Source organism: Giraffa tippelskirchi, chromosome X, assembly GCF_054371585.1.
Source record: "Giraffa tippelskirchi isolate mGirTip1 chromosome X, T2T-mGirTip1v1.2.pri, whole genome shotgun sequence".
NCBI classification, from domain to species: domain Eukaryota; kingdom Metazoa; phylum Chordata; class Mammalia; order Artiodactyla; family Giraffidae; genus Giraffa; species Giraffa tippelskirchi.
The window spans coordinates 113,768,659-113,788,219 of NC_137289.1; the positions used below are offsets into that span (position 1 = coordinate 113,768,659).

General features: G+C 40.5%; 1 protein-coding gene, 1 long non-coding RNA gene and 1 pseudogene across 4 annotated transcripts in view; 1 reads left to right on the forward strand and 2 right to left on the reverse strand.

Moving 5' to 3' along the window:
• The window catches only part of LANCL3 (LanC like family member 3), a 110,327-nt gene that overhangs the window by 81,080 nt on the left and 9,686 nt on the right, over positions 1-19,561 (reverse strand). The window lies entirely within an intron of this gene.
• LOC145536743 (small ribosomal subunit protein eS27-like pseudogene) lies at positions 1,063-2,991 on the forward strand (annotated as a pseudogene). The gene has a single exon (XR_014075999.1). The product of XR_014075999.1 is annotated as a small ribosomal subunit protein eS27-like pseudogene (transcript).
• LOC145536745 (uncharacterized) lies at positions 5,509-9,463 on the reverse strand. Its single transcript, XR_014076001.1, has 2 exons — positions 8,562-9,463; positions 5,509-8,314 (listed from the first exon to the last, which is right to left on the reverse strand). It is a non-coding gene; the product is annotated as an uncharacterized LOC145536745 (long non-coding RNA).

Genomic DNA, 19,561 nt, shown 5'->3' on the forward strand with positions numbered 1-19,561 from the left:
TTGATGTTTTCAAATTGTGGTGCTGGAGAAGACTCCTGAGAGTCCCTTGGACTGCAAGTAGATCAAACCAGTCAACCCTAAAGGAAATCATCCCTGAATATTCATTAGAAGGACTGATGCTGAAGCCTTCAGTCCTCTGGCTGCCTGATGTGAAGAGCCGACTCACTGGAAAAGACCCTGATGTTGGGAAAGATTGAAGGCAGGAAGAGAAGTGGGTGACAGAGGATACGATGGATGCCATCACTGACTCAATGGACATGAGTTTGAGCAAGCTCTGGGAGATGGCAAAGGACAGGGAAGACTGGCATGCTGCAGTCCATGGTGTCACAAAGAGTTGGACATGACTGAATGAAAGAACAACAACAATAACAACAATCTGTTGAAACCACCATAGTCAGGTTTTCAATCAGCTACAGCTAACAGCACTGGTAACAGCCAGGAAAGAAATCCAGCTTCCACCCTCAGATCTGAGTGGATTTCGTTGTTTAAAATAATCCCTGTTAGGTTACGGTAATTTGTCTGTTCCTTGGGAATAGAACCATTTGAGTGATGGCTGCATACAGGCTCTAACAGTACCTTTTATCACTCCTGTTTCACCAAAGACCAAAGCCAGCAATGAAACCATTTTATTAAAGCTGTACTCGGCATCATGCACCAGTGATCACTGATCACAAGCTGAAGTTTACAAAGGAAAGCTATGGTCTTCTGAGAACATCATTAAATGGCATAGCATCGTAAGTCTCTCCTTCGAATTTGGGGTTTGCCTCTCTCATACAATCCTATGGGGCTTCCCTGGTAGCTCAGTGGTAAAGAATCTGCCTGAAATGCAGGAGACTTGAGTTTGATCCCTGGGTCAGGAAGATCCCCTGGAGAAGGGAATGGCAACCCACTCTGGTACTCTTGCCTGGGAAATCCCATGGACAGAGGAGCCTGATGGGCTATAGTCCACGGGGTTGCTGCAAAAGAGTTGGACACAACTTAGCAACTAAACAACAACACAGTGTTATGGAATTACCTTCAATCGGACATTCATGACAACTCTTCCCCCAACAGCAATTTTTTTATTTTTTGGCAGCGCTGTGAGGCTTGCAGGATCTTAGTTCCTTGACCAGAGATGAAATCTGTGCTCCTAACCACTGGACCATCAAGGAATTCTCCCAACAGCATTTTCTGATGAAAATGAAGTTGACCTTTCTAACAACCAAGGTAAAAAGTTCTTAAAGGACACAGACATAAAAGCAATAGTTGCCAATATGAATCTTGTCCACAGAGTAAGCAGAAATGTTTTTACTAAAAGAACGTCAAGAAGAGGGCAATGCATTTAGGTGACCAGGCTGAGCTTCTGGGTGAAGAGCTATACCAGTACTGGACTTGCTAGGCTATAAGAAGGGGTGCTCTATGAAAGCAGGTGGTTCAAAAGTGTTGAGCAAAGGACCACTCAGTGGAACACTGGCACCACCTACAACTTCTAAGAAGTGCAGACTCTTAGGTCTCATCCCACATCTTTTTTTTTTTTTTTTTGGCTGTGCTGGGTCTTCATTGCTGCATGCAGGCTTTCTCTAGTGGCAGCGAGTGTGGGCTCATCTTCACTGTGGGTGCGCAGGCTTCTCTTGTTGTGGAGCATGGGCTTAGTGGGATCTTCCCCGACCAGGGATCGAACCAAGTCCCCTGCACTGGCAGGTGGATTCTTAACTGCAGGACCACCAGGGAAAGCCCCAGATCTTCAATAGGTTCTCCAAGTGATTCAGGTACATTAAAACTTGAGAAGCACTGGTTTTGAGAATGTTCCTAACATGTTAGAACATCTGAAGTCAGGAGATGTTACTTACTCCCACTCCAGTGAATAACAGGCATTGCTCAGTATTTAGAAGGCCATAAATGTTGCCTGTGGAACTTGCAAGGATTGACAGTATTTTCCACAGCAGCAAGAAGGAAATTTACTCTGTCTGTGGCACCAATGATTAATATATTTGACTCGCCTAAAGATATTAATTTCCCCCAAAGGGTCATTTATCAAGGTCTCTGAGGTTAATATATATTCTTCAAGATGACAGTGATAACAAGAGTTGTTGCTGTGACTACACAATGGATATATGATAGCGATTTTTCATAAAGATTCTTCCCTCTGTCACCTCAACAAGGCAACACAAATAACTCAGAAGTCTGATGTGTGCTCTGGTTTATACCACTGGAAAGGGTTGTCCTGGGCGTTGGTTCTATTTGATCAGACCCAAGAATGCTGTCAACAGATTGTCAATGGCATTATCCAAAGAACTGGGAGCTTATTTACACCTAATCGTAGCACCAATTCACTTAAAAAAGAAAATGCCCATTTGCTCTTCTGAGTAGAGGGTGAATATCAAACATGATTATATATCAATATCTTGCCTCCTACACTGAATGTGACAGCCCTGAAAGGCAGTGATGTTCTGAACAGTGCACCACAGAATGGAGATTAAACAAATGAAGCTTAGAGCAGTTATACAGAATTCATTTAAAACAAAAGTGGGACTTCCCTGGCAGACCAGCGGTTAAGAATTCACCTTTCAATGCAGTGGGTGCAGGTTTGATCCCTGGTGGGGGAGCTAAGATCCCACATACCTCAGACAGGGCCCAACATAAAAGAGCAGAAGCAATATTGTAACTAATTCAATAAAGGTTTCAAAAATGGTCCCCATCAAAAAAAAAAAAAGAAAGAAAAGAAAAAAAGCTTTCTGGCAATGACAACTTCCCCCATGAGAATGTGCTTCTCCCAAAGGATCTCTTTTATCCCTCTCCAAAAGAGAACAGGAAACATATGAAGAGCCTGTTGCAGAGCCCCAATTCCTATTTCATGGATGTGAAATGCCCAGGATGCTATAACACCACCACCATCTTTAGCCACGCACAAACAGCAGTTTTGTGTGCTGGCTGCTCTGCTGTCCTCTGCCAGCCTACAGGAGGAAAAGCAAGGCTTACAAAGGATACTCCTTCAGACAGAAGCAGCACTAAAAGGACTCTGTATCAAGAAGAATGGGAAACTATCCCAATAAACACGTTTTGGATACAAAAAAAAAGAGAGAGAGAGAGAGATCTTAAAAGTGATCACTGGAAGCAGGAACTTTTAAAAAGAGCATCAGGATTTTTCATCCTACAAACCAAGCTGGGAATCCTTGGCAGTAAGTTTTCTGCTTCCAGAAATATGGTGGTCTAGGGCAGTGGTTCTGGAACTGTGGTCCCTAGAATGGTAGCATCAGCATCATCTGGGAACTTGTTAGAAGTGCAAATTCTCTCACTCTACCCCAGACCCATGTAAAGCACAATAACCCATGTTTTAATAAGGTCTCCAAGGTGATTCTGCCGGAAGCTAAATTTCAGTTCAGTTCAGTCACTCAGTCGTGTCCGACACTGCGACTCCACAGACTGCAGCACACCAGGCCTCCCCGTCCATCACCAACTCCCCGAGTTTACTCAAACTCATGTCCATTGAGTCGGTGATGCCACTGAACCATCTCATCCTCTGTTGCTCCCTTCTCCTCCCGCCTTCAATCTTTCCCAGCATCAGGGTCTTTTCAAATGAGTCAGCTCTTTGCATCAGGTGGCCAAAGTACTGGAATTTCAGCTTCAGCATCAGTCCTTCCAATGAATATTCAGGACTGATTTCCTTTAGGATGGACTGGTTGGATCTCCTTGCAGTCCAAGGGACTCTCAAAAGTCTTCTCCAATACCACAGTTCAAAAGCATCAATTCTTTGGCATTCAGCTTTCTTTATAGTCCAATACTCACATCCATACATGACTACTGGAAAAACCATAGCCTTGACTAGACAGACCTCTGTTGGCAAAGTAATGTCTCTGCTTTTTAATATGCTGTCTAAGTTGGTCATACGGAGAAGGCAATGGCACCCCACTCCAGTACTCTTGCCTGGAAAGTCCCATGGACGGGGAGGAGCCTGGTAGGCTGCAGTCCATGGGGTCACGAAGAGTCGGACACGACTGAGCAGCTTCCCTTTCACTTTTCACTTTCATGCACTGGAGAAGGAAATGGCAACCCACTCCAGTGTTCTTGCCTGGAGAATCCCAGGGACGGCGGAGCCTGGTGGGCTGCTGTCTATGGGGTCGCACAGAGTCGGACACGACTGAAGCGACTTAGCAGCAGCAGCAGCAGCAAGTTGGTCATAACTTTTCTTCCAAGGAGTAAGTGTCTTTTAATTTCTGCAGTCAGCATCTGCGGTGATTTTGGAGCCCCCCAAAATAAAGTCTGTCACTGTTTCCACTGTTTTCCCATCTATTTGCCATGAAGAGATGGGACCAGATGCCATGATCTTAGTTTTCTGAATATGAAGCTTTAAGCCAAAATTTTCACTCTCCTCTTTCACTTTCATCAAGAGGCTCTTTAGTTCTTTGCTTTCTGCCATAAGGGTTGTGTCTTCTGCATATCTGAGGTAATCAATAATTCTCCCAGCAATCTTGATTGCAGCTTGTGCTTCATCCAGTCCAGTGTTTCTCATGATGCACTCTGCATATAAGTTAAATAAGAAGGGTGACAATATACAGCCAAGACGTACTCCTTTCCCTATTTGGAACCAGTCTGTTGTTCCATGTCCACTTCTAACTATTGCTTCCTGACCTGCACACAGATTTCTCAAGAGCCAGGTCAGATGGTCTGGCATTAATATCTCTTGAAGAACTTTCCAGTTTGTGCTGATCCACACAAAGGCTTTGGCATAGTCAATAAAGCAGAAATAGATGTTTTTCTGGAACTCTTTTGCTTTTTTGATAATCTAATGGATGTTGGCAATTTGATCTCTGCTTCCTCTGCCTTTTCTAAAACCAGGTTGAACATCTGGAAGTTCATGGTTCACGTACTGTTGAAGCCTGGCTTGGAGAATTTTGAGCATTACTTTACTAGTGTGTGCTGCTGCTGCTGCTAAGTCACGTCAGTCATGTGAGATGAGTGTAACTGGGTGGTAGTTTGATCATTCTTTGGCATTGCCTTTCTTTGGGATTGGAATGACAACTGACCTTTTCCAGTCCTGTGGCCACTGCTGAGTTTTCCAAATTTGCTGGCATATTGAGTGCAGCACTTCCACAGCATCATCTTTGAGGATTTGAAATAGCTCAACTGGAATTATATCACCTCCACTAGCTTTGTTCATAGTGATGATTCCTAAGGCCCACTTGACTTCGTATTCCAGGATATCTGGCTCTAGATAAGTGATCATACCATCATGATTATCTGGGTCGTAAAGATCTTTTTTGTAGAGTTCTCCTGTATATTCTTGCCACCTCTTCTTAATATCTTCTGTTTCTGTTAGGTCCCTACCATTTCTGTCCTTTATTGAGCCCATCTTTGCATGAAATATCCCCTTGGTATCTCTAATTTTCATGAAGAGATCTCTAGTATTTCCCATTCTATTGTTTTCCTCTATTTCTTTGCATTGATCACTGAGGAAGGCTTTCTTATCTCTCCTTGCTATTCTTTGGAACTCTGCATTCAGATGGGAATATCTTTCCTTTTCTCCTTTGCTTTTTGGTTTTCTTCTTTTCATAGCTATTTGTCAGGCCTCCTCAGACAGCCATTTTGCTTTTTTGTATTTCTTTTTCTTGGGGATGGTCTTGATCCCTGTCTCCTGTACAATGTCATGAATCTCTGTCCATAGTTCATCAGGCACTCTGTCTATTAGATCTAATCCCTTGAATCTATTTGTCACTTCCACTGCATAATCATAAGGGATTTGATTTAGGTCATACCTGAATGGTCTAGTGGTTTTCCCTACTTTCTTCAATATAAGTCTGAATTTGGCAATAAGGAGTTCCTGATCTGAGCCACAGTCAGCTCCTGGTCTTGTTTTTGCTGACTGTATAGAGCTTCTCCATCTTTGGCTGCAAAGAATATAATCAATCTGATTTCGGTGTTGACCATCTGGTGATGTCCATGTGTAGAGTCTTCTCTTGTGTTGTTGGAAGAGGGTGTTTGCTATGACCACTGCATTCTCTTCCAAACTCTATTAGCCTTTGCCCTGCTTCATTCTTACTCCAAGGCCAAATTTGCCTGTTACTCCAGGTGTTTCTTGACTTTCTACTTTTGCATTCCAGTCCCCTATAACGAAAAGGATATCTTTTTTGGGTTTTAGTTCTAGAAGATCTTGTAGGTCTTCACAGAACCGTTCCACTTCAGCTTTTTCAGCATTACTGGTCGGGACACAGACTTGGATTACTGTGATACTGAATGGTTTGCAGAACACAGCTTGCTTGATGAAAAAAAAATACCTCAAGCTTGAAAGCTAAATGTCAAAAGCCATTTACACAGTAGTTTTAGTTAGAATCTCTAAGAAGTTACCTGCACCAAGAACTGGGGCTTTCCTCTGACTGCTAAAAAAACTGATAGGGAATTAGTTATACGTTGGTCAATATCCAATAGTATGAGTCAGAAACAGCTGTCCCATACAGTGTACCACTAATTAAAAGCTCATGCTATCTAAAATGAAAAGAAATATTAAATCATTGTGTGCTGTAGACAAATTCTGAGGGTACATCTTCCTTCTAATTTCTGATTTAATTATCTCTTCAGATATCTGTTTATTCACTCTAGGAAGGACGTGATAAGGTACTCATTTCTTAGCTGTAGTAAAAGTATACTTACTGTAAACTGGCTTTGATTCTTCTACTCCTCTACATATTTTTTTTCATAAATATTTACTTTAACAGTTGTTTGAAGAATGGTATTTTAATATGTAATTAAAGGGGCAGTTTTCTACATTAAGTTCTTGTTTGTAGGACAGCATAATTCCTTCTAGACAAACAAAAAAGGAATTCTTAACAACTGACTATCTACATCTGTCAGTGGTTAAATTTATCAAAAGTGAATGCAAGTTTTCAACAGACGGAGATAAAGATTGAGAAACATACGTAAGACTTTATCACCTGCATGAATATAAAAGTAACAGATTATTTTAAAAACAAAAACCATTTCAGATGTCTGATACTATACAAGTCCAAACATAGAGTTTCCTAAAGGGTCTCTTAAATGTTAACAATGAGAGAGTTCTGTGTGTCAGCACAGAAATGCACAAGTGGATCATTTTGACCTGTCATCAGCTGGGCACATTTTTCACTTTGTAATGTAAAAGTGGTAGAATTTTACCATCCACTGGCTGTCATGAGGCTGACGGTGAATGAAAATGTGACAGAATTCATGACCAACCAAGTAACCTGTCCATCAAATATTTCATCCCAAGATCCTAAGTAGCTCTGCTGTCAGACCCGTAAAAGCTAAAACACATTTTGATAGGAGCTCCTTTTAAAATGTGGGCTGTCCCTTCTTGAGACTCCAATAAAGGGGATTATTTACTTTTGTGAAATTAAAAACAGTTCATCTGCATCCCTTCCTCTCGTCTGTGAGTATGTATTAGGAATCTTCTGTTTGCCAGGTCTGCCTATTATTCAGATCAGTATTAGTGAAAAGGGAGTGAAGAAGAAGAGCTCAGAGCTGCTGCAGTCTTGCTGCAAGCAAGGCTCTCTGGCAAATGTGTAGGATGGAAACAAACATGTAATGTGCAGTGAACAGTACACCCAAAAGGGCAGCCAGAAGTGCTGAGGAAAGGGATCCATTGGAAAAAAGGCTTGTGAGAAAAGTAACAAAAAGTCAGGGAACCAACGTGGTGTTAGGCACTTCCTGCTAAGGATCCTTCCTTTCACAATTGGCCATCCACTTCCATCCTCATGTGTAATTGTCCATGCTTGTCTCCAATTCTTTCTTCTATCATGTTTTATTTGGGAACTTGTCACCTGTGTCTGAATGCCTTCCAGACACTTCCTCTCTTTGAGTTTTCAGGCTATTGAGTGGCATCTTGGGTGAGAGTCAGCAACGGATTCGGTCCTGAAACTCCAGAATGGATATGCAGACACTCTACCCACTGCCTCGAGGGTTCTCTCAATGAACAGAAACAACTATTTGCCATTCATCAGTTAACATTTATTGGTATATTTAGGGGATGGGGAATTTCGTTTAACATGAAGGGTACCACCCTTGTACAGCAAAGAGATCAAAGCCAGTCAGTCCTAAAGGATTGACTATTCATTGGAAGGACGATGCTGAAGCTCCAATACTTTGGCCATAAAAAATTTGCCTGCAGCGCAGGAGACCTGGGTTCAATCCCTCAGTTGGGAAGATCCCCTGGAGAAGGAAATGGCAACCCACTCCAGAGTTCTTGCCTGGAGAATTTCAAGGACAGAGGCGCCTGGCAGGGTACCGTCCATGGGATTGCAAAGAGTCAGATATGACCGAGCACCTAATATGTCACTTTTCACTTTCACCTGATGCAAAGAGCTGACTGATTGAAAAAGACCCTGATGCTGGGAAAGATTGAGGGCAGGAGGAGAAAGGGGCGAAAAAGGATGAGATGGTTGGATGGCATCACCGACTCTATGGACATGAGTTTGAGCAAACTCCAGGAGATGGTGAAGGACAGGGAAGCCTTGCGTGCCACGGTCCATGGGGTTGCAGAGTCAGACACAACTGAGCAACTGAACAACTGAACAACAAAGGGTACCACCAGCCCAAGGCAGCAGAAAGAGCACAAGTTTGCAGAAGAACCTGAATTCTAGACTAGATTCAATCCCTTATCAATTGGGGATCATAAATCCCACAGGTAAGTCTTGGTTTCTCTCTCTTGTCTTAGAATCTTAACTGGCTGGTTCCTACCAAAAATATCCTGCTTGGGCAATAAATGTTATCATTATCCTGCTTCTCAACCCTACATCCTACAACCTCTCTGCAATGTTTTCTATTTTCTGTTTTGAAAATGTAGTGGTAATAATATCTAACTTGAAGAGAGATTGTGAGAATTAAATGAGACAGCTTATGTAACAAGTAGTTAGTCGACTTAGTGTTCTATATAATTATTAGTTACCACTGGTTGCAATGACTTGGAAGCATTATAGAATCTTGGAGCATCTTAGAGCCACTGCCATGAAAAAAAGAACCTATATTTTTATTCTGCTTTATATACGTGATTCCACCAATCTTCACTGTATTCTAACCATCTATCTTTTTACTTTTAATTATTTTAACTGGAATCTCCCCTCCTTTCTGGGTAGAAGTTTAATAAATATAGCTCTGATCCTCATTATTTTACTCAATACTTTATTTTAAAAGGCACAACTATTTAAATTAAACCATATGAAGATTTTAAATGACACAGAGCTATTCGGCCAAACTAATAAAATGTCATTCAATCCTAATTTAGTATTACTTATTAGAATATAAGGAATGTATCAAGCCACATTTTTGATGAGGAAATATGCTGACAAAATTTGTCTATAAATGACATTATTTCTATCATTAGGTAATATTCCATAGATGTTCTCTAAGAACATTCATTAATCACTAAGCAGGAATAAGACGACGACAAAGAGAATATAGTGAAATCACAGCTAAAAAGCACAGGTGAGATTAAGAAAAATAGCTCTTATGTTTTTGCTATTTATATTTTTTAAAGAAATATTGGGTTGGTCAAAAAGTTTGTTCAGGCATTTCCATAACACATTATGGGAAAACCCAAAGGAGCTTTCTGGTCAACCCAATACATGTATATAACTTAAAAAGTGAAGAGTTCCTTAAAATAACAGCAAGCTCCTGTCCCACCCCTCCTCATTCACAGCAAAAGCTGAAAATATTTTTTTGCCTTTTTCTTAAGCTATTCATCTTCATATTAGATGACATGCTTATACAGCTATTTCTTGACTTTACCATTAAAGGTGTTATCTATTCATCTCCTAACACGGAAGATGAAGACTTAGCTCTTATAATCTCTCCACACGTTTCCTTTCCCAAACACCCAAGATAATTGTATCTTTTTTTTTTTTTTTTACCAAAACAGTATCAGGTTAAATCAATATTCATTAAGCAAAACGATGTTCAATGATTACTATTTCCTTTCTCCCTCTACTTCTCCCTGCAAGATAACTTCCTTTTCTTTCTGTATTGTTTGGTTTGCTATTTTGTCCATACCAAATTCGCACCTTGATTTTCCAACAAACTTGCTTAACTCCTCTAGATACAGCCAAGCATATCAGGTAATCCACCCAGTCTATTATTTTTTTCTTTGCATCATCCTGGCTGTAGCTCTGCTTCAGTACTTAGGCTTCCTTCAAGACTTGATACCCAGCTGCCATCCCGGGCTGTCCTTTACCATCACTCTTGAAGTTTTCTGATCTCATCTGCACTGGAGCTCCAGGTTTTGAAATCTCGTATTTCCCTATTTCTCAGTTCATTCCACTAACACCATGTACCTCCCTCAAAAATGTTTTACCAGCTCCTGCAGTGTTCCAGACAGTGGTTGGTTCATTTGGAACATCTGGCCTGTAAGTTCTTTAAACACATTCTGTGAAGCAAGATTACCTATGTCTTACACTTTTGAAAGAAAAAAAATGTGTGTGTGTTTTGAGAACTGGCAAAGATTTTTTTTCTACTCTCACAGTTGATTGATAATTTTGGCTGCTACAGAATTCTAGTTGCTAATTTTCTCTGTGAACTTAGGAGGCCTTGCTCCACTGTCCAGTAGCTTCTTAAGTTGCTACTGAAAGTCCAGTGCAAATCCTTTTATGGAAGCAGTTTTATTTTTCTTATTAGAAGCCTTTAGAATCTTTTCTTTATTCTTTTTCTATCCAATATTGCTGGGGAGGGGGTCCCTTAAATCTAGCAAGTTCTGTTTTTCACATTTGCCCTACAGTTCCAGAAGCCTGGAAGTACCGGGAAGATTATACCTCCATCTAGTAGTGAAATACTAGTGGGAGTGTGTGACTCAAGCCAGGACAAACTATGAGATGTTATCTGCCCTCCGGGGTTCTCTTTAAAAAATGAGATGGAAGCTGTAACTCAGTCTAAAAATCACACCTTTGCTTGGCTTCCCACCCTTCACTGTTTGCCCTACTCCTATATTGGTTTCTCTGAGAGTCCTTCCTGAATGAAGTATATCCACATCTCACAGGCAACTTCTGGAGAGCCTAGCCTAAGAGTATCACCGAGTTGCTCAGGTTTGTGAGAGGATCTATCAAAGTTGCAACTGACAAAGTTGAAGCTGAGACTAACTGGCTTCTGGAACTTCAGAATCCATGCAGAGCACTCTCCTGTACCACCATTTTTATTCACTCTTAAGTTAAACTTCAAAAACACCTTGAAGTTCAGAGAGTTGAGTTCATTCCAGGTGTCTTGGGGTACAACTCTCTCTCCTCTTGGCCATGAATACTTCAGTAAAAAAAAACACGCAGAAGTCTTATGTGACTTAAATCTCTAGAAGCAGCTCTTTAATCAGGAAGATGTGGGTTCAACTACTTGCCTAACTGTGTGATACCAGGCAAGTTCCTGAACCTAAGTCCCAGTATTCTCCCCTGAAATGGATATAATATGTTCATCACAGTACCTGTCATAGCATCAGCCCTATCTTTCAAGTTATTTTCTGGTGGTGGTGGTAAGTTTGTGGTACTACCACCGTACGGCCTTCACCCAGTTCCCACATTTCAGAGATGTCTGGCCAAGGTTAAGGGTATAGTATAAGGCAGTGGTTCTAAAAATGTGGTCTCCAGACAAGCAGCAGCACCAGTGGAAACTTGCTCACAGTGCCAAGTGTCAGGTCTGACTTCAGATCCATTGAATGAGAAACTCTGGGGCTGGAACAAGTCCTCCAAGGGATTCTCATACACGTTCAAGCGTGAGAAACGCTGACCTAAGGCCACAGATCTGGGAAAAATATTATGGACCCCCATGGAGACAAAGGCCACAGACCTAGAGACAGTTGTTGGGGTATTGGAAATTTTAGGCAGAACTAATGGATATACTTTATTTTCTTGGGCTCCAAAATCACTGCAAATGATGACTGCAGCCATGAAATTAAAAGACGCTTGCTCCTTAGAAGAAAAGTTATGACCAACCTAGACAGCATATTAAAAAGCAGAGACATTACTTTGCTGACAAAGGTCCGTCTAATCAAAGCTATGGTTTTTCCGGTAGTCATGTATGGATGTGAGAGTTGGACCATAAAGAAAGCTGAGTGCTGAAGAATTGATGCTTTTGACTGTGGTGTTGGAGAAGACTCTTGAGAGTCCCTTGGACTGCAAGGAGATCAAACCAGTCAATCCTAAAGGAAATCAGTCCTGAATATTCATTGGAAGGACTGATGCTGAAGCTGAAACTCCAATACTTTGGCCACCTGATGAGATGAACTGACTCAATGGAAAAGACTCTGATGTTGGGAAAGATTGAAGGCAGAAGAATGGGACGACAGAGGATAAGACAGTTGGATGGCATCACCGAATTAATGGACATGAGTTTGAGCAAGCTCCGGGAGTCAGTGATGGACAGGGAAGCCTGGCGTGCTGCAGTCCATGGGGTCGCAAAGAGTCAGACACGACTGAGCGACTGAAATGACTGAGCGACTGAAATGACTGAATGGATATACACAACAACTCAATTATTAGGGATAAGAAGAAATCATAATGATGCCTTTACTATTAGAGTATGTGCTCAGTTACTCAGTCATACCTGACTCTTTGTGACCCCATGGACTGTAGCCTGTCAGGCTCCTCTGTTCATGGGGCTGTCCAGGCAAGAATACTGGAGTGGGCTACCATTTGCTACTCCATTACTATTAGAGTAGTGTAGTTATAAATGTCAAGATCACGTCATAAATGAGTATGAATAGGAGCTGAAGAGTAGATTTAAGTTTGTAAAACTGACAGTGAGTCTATACATATGATACTGCCTTGAAATGCAAATAGAAAAGTTCACTAATGCAAGAAAAACAAAATTTCTGGGCCCAGAAGCTGAAGAAACACTTGGAAAAATCCTTAATTGTATTAATCTTTTTCTGAGACAAGCTACTGACTGTACATGATCTGGAACATTTGCTGAGGAAAACTCATTTGAAACTGTCACTTCACCAGAGAGGCAACTACTGAAATTTGCCTGAAATTCTGAATTAGTGCCATACAAGCAAATGATCTTTAGAAGCAAAGATGAGGATTTAAGAGCAGGAAAGAGCTCCTTGAATCTCCCCCTCAGATTCTGGGGGGAAGAGAGCAAAAAAACAAACATCCCAACATCACCTGCATAGCAAATCACTGCTGATAAAGCCAATTAGGTGATTTACTCTGAGAAGCACAAATCAGACACAGGAAAACCAATTCCTAGATTAAGTCTTCAAAGAGGCTGAACTTAACAAAGAGAGAAAAGAACACCCTTTTCCTGGAGGAACCAAAGTGCAGAGGCTAACTTGAACAGGTTCGGGTTCCAGGGGTGATGACCAGCCACTCAATTTACTTTGACACATAATCTCTCTGAGCAGCTCAGCTTAATCTCCTGTGTGGCAGAGAAAAGAATATTTCCACCCAGCATTTTATGGCCTCTGTTTGAAGATCTCAAAGCTTTGCTGTTGTGATCAGGGGCATAGCAGCTCTGAATACCACCACAGGGACTATTAGATGGGCTAAACTCTCCCCTCAACCCCGAAACACACCTGTATCATTTAGTCCACAGAGGGTCTCACTTCACATTAATGACAATATTCAAAATACTAATAAAACAAGGACTGACTTATACAGAATCTTTACTATGTGCCTAGCAGACCCCCTCTGCTAAGTGTGTTACACGCACATTCTCAGTGGATCTTCCTACCACACCTAAGAAGGGGGTGCTTGCCTTACCTTTTGCAGATGAGGAAATCAAACTTTAAAGATGCTAAAGTAACCTGGCTAACATAAACCAGGATGGAGCCACGATTCAACACACCAAGGCTATGGGACTCTGAAAGCCCTGTTCTTAACCATCATCTTTTAATGCCTTCATTGAGATGCTAACCTATTTCAACAGCTGCAATGGATGATAACTTGTGCAATTCTCTTTGCCTCACAGGTAAAGAAGAAACATGTTAAATAGCAAAATTATGTTACTGAAATGTGCATGAGAACAATACTTCCTTTCTGGTGGATCACTGGAACTCTTCAGCCTTAGATAGCTGTAAAGTCTGTTAGGGATGTGGCTCCCTTCTAAAGTCATTGTAGGAGTGGAGATTCAGCTGGTCCCCACAGTGCTTGCTTTGGATTGGTGATGCTTCAGTTGCCATGGACACCAGATTTCAATACATCACTGAGCATGAGGAATTCATTCCATGCAAAGCAATGGAGCCAGCAGATGGGCACAGTAACAGCTAGCTGCACATAATGCTATGACCAATATTTGTTTTGCCACCTCTCATTTAGATGATGTTCTCAGCCATGAAGCTTGTATGACTGCCTCTCATCTGAGAACCAGCTTCTTTATGGTCCAGGTAGCAATGCTCGCACTTCAATGTGTCAAAGGCGTTCATTTGTCTGGGTTGTTGAATGGGTAAAGCTGTTCAGAAAAGGAAATGTGACCTTACACAAACCACTTCTTTGTTCAGCTTGCTAAAAGAAAGAATGGATCAAATGACTTCTTGAAAATTCCATTTGTTCAAGTGGCTAGCACCCCAGGAATAATGAGGCTGTTAACTTGGTAGGTTTCCTTAGTAACTAAATCCATAAAGAAAATAACTAGGAAAAGATAAGAGGTACTTAGATATATGTAAATAACGCATGAGAACAACATGTTTTTCTTTGACTCAAACCAACATCCAAGGCACTGTACTTAATTAGTGAATGTAGGTCAAAGAGTAATCAGTAAAAGTGAATCTTGAAGAGAAACACTTATTTGGACACATCATGGACTGCTGACCAGTTTACCAAGAGATCATCTCCACATGGGGATATTAAAGGATGCTCTTACCCTGCTACACAGAGGAAATCTACTGTGCATTGTGTGGGAGCCAGTCGAGAGACAAACATCTTTCATTAACCAGCGAAAAGGAAATTAGCCAAATTAATAAGAAATTAATACAGTCTGTCATTTTCTCATTCAGAAGTCATAAATACAGTGCAGTTCCATTAGAACTACCTTCTTATGAAACACTGGGAGGTCAGGTTACTGGCAAAACAAATAATTCAGAACACTTAAAAGAACTTTTATTATGCACATTTCCCCAATTTATTTATTCAGTAATAAGAAAATTATGAACCACGCTCTCCAAATAATTACAAGTAATAAGTTTAGTTTTAGTGGAATGGATATTAGTGGATTAATTAAAAGGGATAAGTTATCTCTAAGGAAATCAAGTTTATTCTGAGTGTTAAATCATTGTATCAGAAAAAAAACAAAACATCTAAGCATCTTCCATTTAATTTAGAGTTGGGGCAACACTGCTTTACGTCAGATTGGTAAATTTAACTGAATGATTCTAAAACAGGAATGGTTCCATTCATGCCCTGAAAAATGATCAGAGCATCATATTTTCAATCTGATGTGGGAATGATAAAGTGTCTCTCATTATGAAATCATTTAAAACTGCTGCAACATGGTCTATTTGGGCCTTTAAAGAATTCTAAAAAAAGAAAATATCTTTGTATATAGAGTATAAAATTACATTTATCAGAAAAAAAAGGAAATCCACACGTTCACTCATAGATGTTAACAGAGTCCTTAAACCTGCAAAAAGTCCTTCAGCAGCACCTACGAATTGGAGAGCTGATATTCTGGCATTTGTGGAAGAAGTCATTTTCAGTAAAAAGGTCAACTGATGAACATCATGAAGTGGCAGGCGGGTGGGGGGGAGGGCAGGTAGGGATCAGTGAAATCTATTGACAGGCAATCCCATAAAATTGACAAAAAATTAATGATTTCAAGGTTTTTACTCAAATCTGCTCAATGAACCAGCAGCAGCAGCAGCAGCATCCGGGAGCTTGTTGAGATACAATATCTTGGGCCTCACCCCAGATCTGCTGAATCAAAACCTGATTTTTAACAGGATCACCAGGAGATCTGAGTGCACACTGAAGTGTGAAGAGTGCTCATTGAAAGCACAGATTTGGCGACCAGCCTATGTTGGATGGAACCCCACCTCTACCGCTGACTAGCTGTGGAACCTGGAACAAGTCCTACAGCCTCTCTGTGCCTCAGTTCCCTCACTGGGGAGGAGGAAGATAGTACTGGCACCTAGTTATAAGTATTGGTATTAAATGACATAATATATGGAAAGGGTTCATGACAGGGTAGACACTAAGTGATCAAGTAGTGCTAGTTCTTATGTCCTTTTAGCCATCACAGGGTTCCAGATCAAGAGTAACAAAGGATCCAAGCTACAGCCCACGGAAGTGCCCCATTTCCTGCTATGTCTATAATCGAGCAATTATGAACTGGACTCAGTTTACAAAAATCCAGCTTTCCCAACCTGCTGTCATTTCAAGCCAAACTGCCAGGTTTACTTGTGCAATGCACAACACACCACTGCTTACAAACCAGGGACCACTCAGATTCAGACTGGGTGAAATCTTGTATATGCATTTTGTTCAGTGAGTATTGAATGAAAAGATAAGGGGACACATTTTCTATCCGAGAAATCTCCATCTTCATTTTTTTTAACCCATCAATCTGTCATATATTAAAAAGTCTGATGAAACCAAGTATTGACAATAATGTGGAAATGCAGGCACCCCCGAATGCTTGTGGAGGGAATGGAAATTGATGCAACCTTTCTGGACAGCAGCTTGATAATCTCTATCGAGTGAAAAACAGCTATAAACTTCGACTCAGCAACTGGGTTTTAAAAATTTATCCTACATATATACTTGTAACAGAAGGCAAAGATACATATACAGACATATATATGTATATATTACATGTAAATGTCATATATGTATATATGTACATTATATGTATTACTGTGTATACTTTACAGCATTCATTCTGATAGCAAAAAAGGCAAAAAAAAAATTGAATCAACTTAATGTCTATAATGGTTAAGTTGTGGTATAGCCATTAAATCAAACCAGTATAAAGAATGAGACCTCTCTATGCTGTGCTGTGCTTAGTCGTTCCATCGTGTCCGACTTTTTGAGACCCCATGTACTATAGCCCACTAGGCTTCTCTGTCCATAGAGATTTCTCCAGGCAAGAATACTGGATTGGGTTGCCATGCCCTCCTCCAGGGTATCTTCCCAATCCAGGGATTGGACCCAGGTCTCCCGCACTGCAGGAGGATTCTTTACTGTCTGAGCCACCAGGGAAGCACAAGAATACTGGAGTGGGTAGCCTATCCCTTCTCCAGGGGAACTTCCCGACCCAGGAATCAAACTGGGGTCTCATGCATTGCAGGCAGATTCTTTCTTTACCAGCTACCAGGGAAGGCACATATGAAAACAAGGTGTGTGTGTATACACACATACACACACACAGACACACACACACAGCTGCTGCTGCTGCTAAGTCGCTTCAGTCGTGTCCGACTCTGTGCAACCCTATAGACGGCAGCCCACCAGGCTCTGCCGTCCCTAGGATTCTCCAGGCAAGAATACTGGAGTGGGTTGCCATTTCCTTCTCCAGTGCATGAAAGGGAAAAGTGAAAGTGAAGTCGCTCAGACGTGTCCGACTCTTAGCGACCCCATAGACTGCAGCCTACCAGGCTCCTCCGTCCATGGGATTTTCCAGGCAAGAGTACTGGAGTGGGGTGCCATTGTCTTCTCCAACACACACACAGAATATCACATAAATGGGCAAAAATACAGGTAGTTTACATAACCAGAATATTTCTTAAAAAGAAAATGTTTTATGTTCAAAGAAGACTTTTTAAAACAAGCATACCTCGTTTTATGCTCTCTGCTTTATTGTGCTTCGTAGACATTCCATTTTTATTTTTATTTATTATTTTACAAATTGAAGGTTTGTGGCAACACTGTGTCGAGCAAATCAGAGTCATTTTTCCAACAGCATTTGTTCACTCTGTCTCTGAGTCACATTTTGGTAATTCTCCCAACATTTCAGACTTTTTCATTATTATTATATTTGTCATGATGGTCTGTGATCAGTGATCTTTGATGTTAATACCATGATTCACTAATGGTAGGCTGAGAGGGTTAGCATTTTTTAGCAATAAAGTATTTTTTTAATTAAGGTGTGCACTTTGTTTTTTTAGACACAATGATTGCACACTTAACAGACTAAAGTATAAGTGTAAATGTAACTTATCTGCACTGGGAAATCAAAATATTCATGTGAGTTGCTTTATTGAGATATTCAATTCATTCCAGTGGTTTGGAACTGAATCCACAGTATCTTTGAAATATGCCTGTATATCTTCCTGGATCCTCTTACTGTTTGTGTTTACCCTATATGACAATAATAATTTTAAAGAAAAACTTGGGGGGAAAAACTCTCAAAACAATCTAACATTTATATCTCCAGGAACCAGGGGGCAGGGGGGGGTAGGAAAACTAAGCCTAAAGTTGGCAGAAGAAAAGAAATTATAAACAAATATTAGGGCCAAAGTAAATGAAATGGAGAACAGGAATACAAGAGAAAAGAATCAATGAAATTAAGAATTGGTTCTTTGAAATGACAAAATTGACTAACTTTAGCTAGACTAAGACAAAAAGAAAACTCAAAATCAGAAACTAAAGAGGGGACATTAAAAATGATACCACAGAAATACAAAATATCTTAAGAGACTACTATGAACAATTAATTATATGCCAACAAGTTGGACAACCTAGAAGAAATTGATAAATTCGTAAAAACATGCAACTTACCAAGACTGAATCATGAAGAAACAGAAATCTAAACAAACAAATAATGAGTAAGGATACTGAATTACTAACAAAACATCTCCCAACAAAGAAAAGTCCAGGACCAGATGGTTTCACTAGAGAATACTACCAAACATCGAAAGAAAAATTAGTGTCAATCCTTCCCAAACTCTTCCAAAAGAAGAGGAGGGGCCACTTCCAATTTCATTTTATGAGGCCAGAATTACTCTCATACTAAAGTCAGAAAAGGACACTACAAGAAAAGAATACTATAGGCCAATATTCCTGATGAAGATAAATGTAAAAATTTAACAAAATACTAGCAAACTGAATTCAAGAGCACACTAATGGAATCATAACCAAGGACTTAATCCTTGGGATATAAGGATGGTTCAACATATGCAAATATGTGAGGTGATGGATGTGTTAATTAACTATATGGTGAGAATTCTTTTACAAAGTATACATACATCAAACCACCACAATGCACACCTTAAATATCTTACAATTTTGTCAATTATATCTCAGTACAGTTGAAAAAATGAAAATAAAAATGTATACATAGTACAAAGGACACTGCATGCCACATAGTCCATTCAATAAGTGACAGAAGGAGTGAGTAAAAAACAAATGTTTTCCTTTAAAAATGTGATACATCACATTAATATGGAAGTGGAAGTGTTAGTTGGTCAGTCTTGTCCGACTCTTTGAGACCCCATGGACTATAGCCTGCCAGGTTCTTCTGTCCAGGGAATTCTCCAGCAAGAATACTAGAGTGGGTTGCCATTCTCTTCTCCAGGGGATCTTTCTGACCTAGGGTTCGAACCCAGGTCTCCTTCACTGTGGAAGATTCTTTACCATCTGAGTCACCAGGGAACCCCTCACATTAATATAATGAAAGATAAAAATCATGACTGTCTCAATAGATGCAG